Source organism: Gymnodraco acuticeps, unplaced genomic scaffold (assembly GCF_902827175.1).
Source record: "Gymnodraco acuticeps unplaced genomic scaffold, fGymAcu1.1, whole genome shotgun sequence".
Lineage (NCBI taxonomy): Eukaryota > Metazoa > Chordata > Actinopteri > Perciformes > Bathydraconidae > Gymnodraco > Gymnodraco acuticeps.
Genome location: NW_022990388.1, coordinates 705,918 through 712,128, shown reverse-complemented (window position 1 = coordinate 712,128; position 6,211 = coordinate 705,918). Strand labels below are relative to the sequence as shown.

Sequence of the window (6,211 nt, the reverse complement as noted above, 5' to 3'; positions counted from 1 at the left end):
TAATATTTAATACAATATAATATTGAAGTACGATTGTTGTACAAACATGTAAACAGCATATTCCTGTTGTTGTTGGTCCAGGCGTTGTTATAACACTTTATATGTTGTAGAGTTGTTAAATCCAAGACAAAATATCACAATATCTTAAATGATCATATTCTTATGTTAAAATCCATATCTGCAGGGTACATACATAGGGACAATTAAGGTAAAAATAATAATACACAAAATTAAATAATACAAAAAAATAATAATAATTACAGTAACAATAATAATACACAAACAAAATAACAACAATAATAATAATGAATTTAATATTCTTTCAGGAAACCCAAGAACACCTTACAATGCTCTAAATTAGTCCGAAAGGTTCTTTAGTGAATATTTGTCACTAATAAACCATGTCTTTAAGTCCAAAGCGTCAGTCAATATATCAAGACTGGCAGATTCATAGACTGGCAGTTTAATAAATAATAAAACACATTATTTTTAGTTGCAGCTTTGTCAATACAGAATTAAATAGAGTGAGTATTGTCATCTTAACCTTGCCTCTCTCTCTTTCCACAGAACTACAGTATCTGTGGTCTGTGGGAAACTTCCAGATGCTGACGGCCGGTCAGCCATCATTTAGAACGTCAAAACTACCAAACTAAGACTGAGAGCAGAAACACTTCATTACACTTCAGACTCTCAAGGAGAACAGCAGCAGAAACACAAAGTAAAAAACCAAACCTTTAATAAGTACAAAGAGTAGCTTATAGGTAAGTATTTAAGCTACTATATTTTAAATAATATAAACTGAAGTAATTGTACATTCAGTGACAGATAAATACACCAAAGGTAATGCTAGCTGTGATAATTAGCTAGCATACACACAGCTAACGTTAGATACATATTAATCTAAAGCATGTTGCTGTTTACACAACAGTGCAGTTCAATTAAACAAATACAAATCTGACATATTTCTCCTATTATACTTAATATTACTCACTTTCTTGAAAGATTCAACAGCTATAGTTGTGTGTGTATGACATTAATCTGCATGTTCCTATTGTAAGAGAATATTTTTAATCCAATCCCTTTGTGTCCTCAGCTTTTCTGAGAAACCTCTTAAATTGCAACAGGTCAAGAGGTCCTCTGCCATCCTGTGGGGGAGGGGTTTTCTGCTTCTATGCATTTGCGAGACAAACAGTCCTTTGTTCCGACGTCTGGCAATCATTAAGTAAAAGCGCGGGTTTTCTGGGTTCCTCCCCTTTGGAAGGAGTGTATCGGCGCTATTTCCTCTGTCTCCAGAGTTGATTTGGTTGCTTTACATGAAAGTGTGGATTTGCCTTGTGAACTCTCCGGCTGTATTATATATACTCTTAATAAATATCGACGTTTGACTAAAGCTGCTCCAGTTTCCATCCTATTCGATCAGATATTTTGTTTAAGAAATCCATACCTGCAAAGTAAATATAGCTGAGATAAATATGGTGAACAAAAAAAAAACCTTTTACCTTTAAAGAGTATCATTTATAGTGTTTCTCTCTTTAACAGTAAACATGATGGATCGTTCTGCAGAGTTGGAGTGGATTCTTTCAGAGATGTCTCCGGCTGAGATGCTCTCTACGCTCATGGAGACAAGAGGAGGCATAGGGTGGAGAGGACCTCCCCCTCCTGCCTCCTCCTGCCTCCTCCTGCCCCTCCTCCTCCGCTCCACAGCCAGTAAGACCCTGCTTACTTTGTTTTAAATGTAACCACCGATAAATCAAAACAATATTCAGTAGAGCAATCAAAAATATATATCTCTCAACAGACCAATGTGATAGTCAATATGGATCCAACAGTGGAGCTCGTCGGCCAGCGCGCGCCTTCGGTGTGTAGGGAGTATGTAAGTAACACACACAATAATGTTAACGAACACAGTGCCAATGATAGACTGCTTGTATCATCACACACTCTTTCTTTTATCTAATGTGTGTATCCGTCCTCCTGTATTTGTGTAGTAATGGACAGGAGTTGTACCAGGTGCTACCTGCAGAGGTCCCTCCTCCCTACTTCCCTCCTCCCGTCCCTGCTGCTCCTTCACTAAGCTACAACTCAAAGTAAGTTTTCTTTCTTTTTAAACTTGTATGATCTGTGGCCATACTGTACATGAGCCAGACTCATTATCAAACCAGAATCCTCTATCTGTTTGATTTAAGGAGTCATTTGAGATAAGATGAGATGGAACTTTATTTACCCTCTGCTTTCACTGCCACCCTTCTGGCAGCGCACCCGACCCCATCGCTGTTTCCCGTAGGTGGTGGGCCCGCGGGACGGAGAAGCGGAGGTGTTGCCCACGTTGCTTTTTCGGGCTGTGCCCGGCCGGGCTCCGTGGCAAGCCCGGCCACCAGACGCTCGCCGACGAGTCCTCCTTCTGGGCCTGGCTCCTGAAGGGGACCCCGGGCTTCCTCCGGGCTGGGTATCCTCACTTCTTGTTTTTTCTTTCATGAGGTCTTTTTGAACCAATCTTAGTCTGGCCCCTTGCCTGAGACCAATTTGCCATGGGAGACCCTACCAGGAACACAAGGTTCCAGACAACACAGCCCCCAGGTTCATCAGGGCACACAAACCTCATGACCGAAAGAACAAGATGGCGGATACAAGCGGCCGAGATGGGTTTTCTCCGCAGGGTGGCTGGTGTCTCCCTTAGGGATAAGGTGAGAAGTTCGGTCATCCGGGAGGGACTCGGAGTTGAACCGCTCCTCCTTCCCGTCGAAAGGAGCCAGTTGAGGTGGTTCGGGCACCTAGTTAGGATGCCACCTGGGCGCCTCCCTAGGGAGGTGTTCCAGGCACGTCCAGCTGGGAAGAGACTGAGGGGTAGACCTAGGACCAGGTGGAGGGATTATATCTCTTCGCTGGCCTGGGAGCGCCTTGGGATCCCCCAGTCAGAGCTGGTTGATGTCGCCAGGGAAAAGAAAGTTTGGGGCTCTCTGCTGGAACTGATACCTCCGCGACCAGACCACGGATAAGCGGGAGAAGATGGATGGATGGATGGAACTTTATTTATCTCCTTGGGGAAATTCAGGCGTTTGTAGCAGCAACAGTGTCAGAATGAAAAACAGGATTCACACAAGGTCAAAATAAAGATAAAATAGAAAACAAATTAAAATAATAATACAGCAAAAGTTAAACAAGAAGATAGGACAGTAAAAAGTTGAGCATTTGTATGAACATGTTAAATATATTTACATAAGTGGTCAGATGTGACTGCAAGTTAAAGTCTTGTAAAACAGTGCAGGTTTCTAGAACAGTCCTGGTTACTAGTTGCGGGTCACAGGGTTTAGCCCTTGTTGTGCAGCCTGTTGGCTACAGGCACAAAGGACTGTCCGAGGCACTTGGTGCTGTTTTTCATTTCATTTCAAACCTTTATTTATCCAGGTGTATCCCATTGAGATCATTGATCTCTTTTTCAAGGGAGACCTGCTCAAGTAGGTTCCACATGAAACATAAGTAGGTTCCACATGAAACATAAAAAGCTGTGTCGTGGAGGGATGAGTCTGTGGCTGAACGTACTCCTCACCTTCACTAGCTCTGCATGGAGTGGGTGGGAGGGGTTCTCCAGGATGCAGTCCAGCTTCCTCCTCGTCCTCCCCTCTGCCCCCTCCTCCAGATTGTCCAGTTGTACTCCAACTACAGAGCTAGCCTTCCTCACAAGCTTGTTCAGCCTGCCAGTGTCCCTAGTGTTTTTGTTTCCCCTCCAGCACACCACGGCAAAGAAGAGCCCACTGGCCACCACAGACCATCTGCAGCAGCCTCGTGCACACGTTGAATGACCTGAGCCTCCTCAGGAAGAACATCCCTGTCCCTTCCTGAAGAGAGCATCAGTGTTATACAGCAAATGCCTACATGAACTTTATTATAATACATGTAATTTAAAAGGGTTTCATGTAACAACACAGTACCCGTTCTATATTTGTACTAAAGTTCCTTTCTAACGTACATTTCTCTCTTTGTTTTTCCCGTAGAAAGAGAAGGCATAATGAGCAGCAGGACAGCAACCGGCCGTATGTCAGGAAGCCCCTGAACGCATTCATGCTGTACATGAAGGAGCAGAGGGCCCTCGTGAAGGCGGAGGTTGACTCCAAGGATGGGGGGCAGCGGCCGTCTATGAAATCCTGGGCATGAGGGTAAGTGTGTTTGCTCCATATTTTGAAGTCAGATACACTTAAATATGTTCAACAGGCAAGCTTTTAAAAGGTCTTCTATTGTAACTCACACATATATGCAGCTTTTTCAGCTTGTTCGTGTTTAGGGCAGGAAGATGAGGAAGAGGAGACGATGTTTTTATGTGAAATGTGAAGAAAACAAGACGAGATGTGACCACACTGGACCATGTGACGAGATTAGATCACTGATTCCAAAATCACATTTTTTAACAAACTACACATACACAGATGTAAGCATTTATCAAACAGTTAAATGAACTTAACACTTTTGAATTGGACATTTACACGAGTTGAACATATTCTGGAGCGAGGGTTAAACTAAAGACTGAATTGTGTTCCGTTACAAAATGAATCCAAGAAAACTCTTTGGATTGACTATACTTACTAAAGTTCTGTTTAATGCAGATTTAAAAACTTGTTTTCAAAGTGTTTAAAGTTTAAGAAGACTGATCAGTGTTTATTTGTTACAAACACAGCGTCGGTACCTGCAAAGAAGCAGTGTGTGACAGCACTTTACTCCTCAGAGGCAGCGAGGCAGACTGTGGGGGGGGATGCTACATCTAATAAATAAATCTAAATAACACAAAAAGCACTTTTAATGTGATAACTTACACATCACCACAGAGACAACAACATAGCTTCTTTAAGAAATCATTGAAGCAGTTTTAAAAGCAGTCATGATGTTCATGACAGGTTTAGTTAGGGGAAGCTAATGAACTGGCAGCTGAGTGAATAAGTAACTCATTATTAATCGTTACTGTGAGTCCTCCACTCCTCAGATATTGTGTCGCTTTATTACCATGTGAATGTTTTGTATACTATGTATCTTGAATTTTAATATAATTTAATGTATTATTAATGTATTTATTACCATGTAATTTTAATCTCTAATCTGTGTAAATCTGTGCTGTCCTGTTTTTCATTCTTAACCTGTTGCTGATAAACTACTGAATTTCCCCACCGGGATTAATAAAGGTCCATCTCATCTCATCTTATCTTATTTAAAAATATTTTAAGCGTATATGTTTGATGTTTTTAAGATAAGTCAGTGAAACAATTCATTTATGATATGATATTCATGATATTTATACTTTTTTATAAAAGCCTTTCTAGTTCAGTGAATAATATTCCTGAACTGGATATTCTTTCCATGTGCCTTTGATATTTTGATATGATACAGTGTTAGTCTCACATTGATTTATGGGTATTCTGTGATGAGATGGTGCAACAATAAAAAGGGTCTGATATCTTTAAGACATTTCTCTTGTCTTGTTCTGTTACATTAACTATAGCAGTGTTCAAGAATAAGCACATCAGGTTGTTCCAGTGAAGGAATGTTTGAAAAGTGCTATAAATAAAGTTTGATTTGGTCAGGGGTCCTTGGCTTGACCTGCTACAGCTGCCACTAGGGGGAACTACTGCAGCACCAAGAGGCCCCATATGCTGACCCCTCAGCTCTTCAATACAACCTTGAAATATCTTCAAGGCTTTATTGTCATGTGCACATTAGCTACAGTGATATGGCAATGAAAAACTTAAATCACAGGCTCCTCCAAAGTGCAACATGAATATATAGGACATAGAACAGATAAAATAGTGCAAGAGAATGTTTTGAGATGTGCAAGTAAATACAAATAAAATTGAAATAGTGCAAGAAGAGTCTATATACAAGTAAATGGAATACGATATATTACAGAAAATAATTTGGAAGATGCAAACAGATGAATGTTTATGGAAGTTCTTTAAAAAGTTCATAATGTATAGTGTAGCAGGGTGGTGTGTTTAAATATGATTTCTATTAAATTAGTTTAAGGGTATAAGGGACCTGGGGACCTGCACCCAAGGAAATAAACAAGGCAATGCTTTAACATTTACCAAATCCCTTAATTAACAAGTTATTAATACGTGATTCAAAATATACATTTTATTAAATTAAAGATAAAAAAAGAGATACATTTGTTAGTTAGGAAACAACAAGAAATATTCAATTAAATGTCTCTTTATTACAAAGTGTGTTT

General features: G+C 40.2%; 1 long non-coding RNA gene across 1 annotated transcript; it reads left to right on the top strand.

Annotated features, from left to right (window-relative positions):
* Window positions 1-1,798: 1,798 nt before the first annotated feature.
* On the top strand, window positions 1,799-2,314 carry LOC117551517. The gene is made up of 3 exons (XR_004569805.1): window positions 1,799-1,873; window positions 1,989-2,087; window positions 2,255-2,314. It is a non-coding gene; the product is annotated as an uncharacterized LOC117551517 (long non-coding RNA).
* Window positions 2,315-6,211: the final 3,897 nt, after the last annotated feature.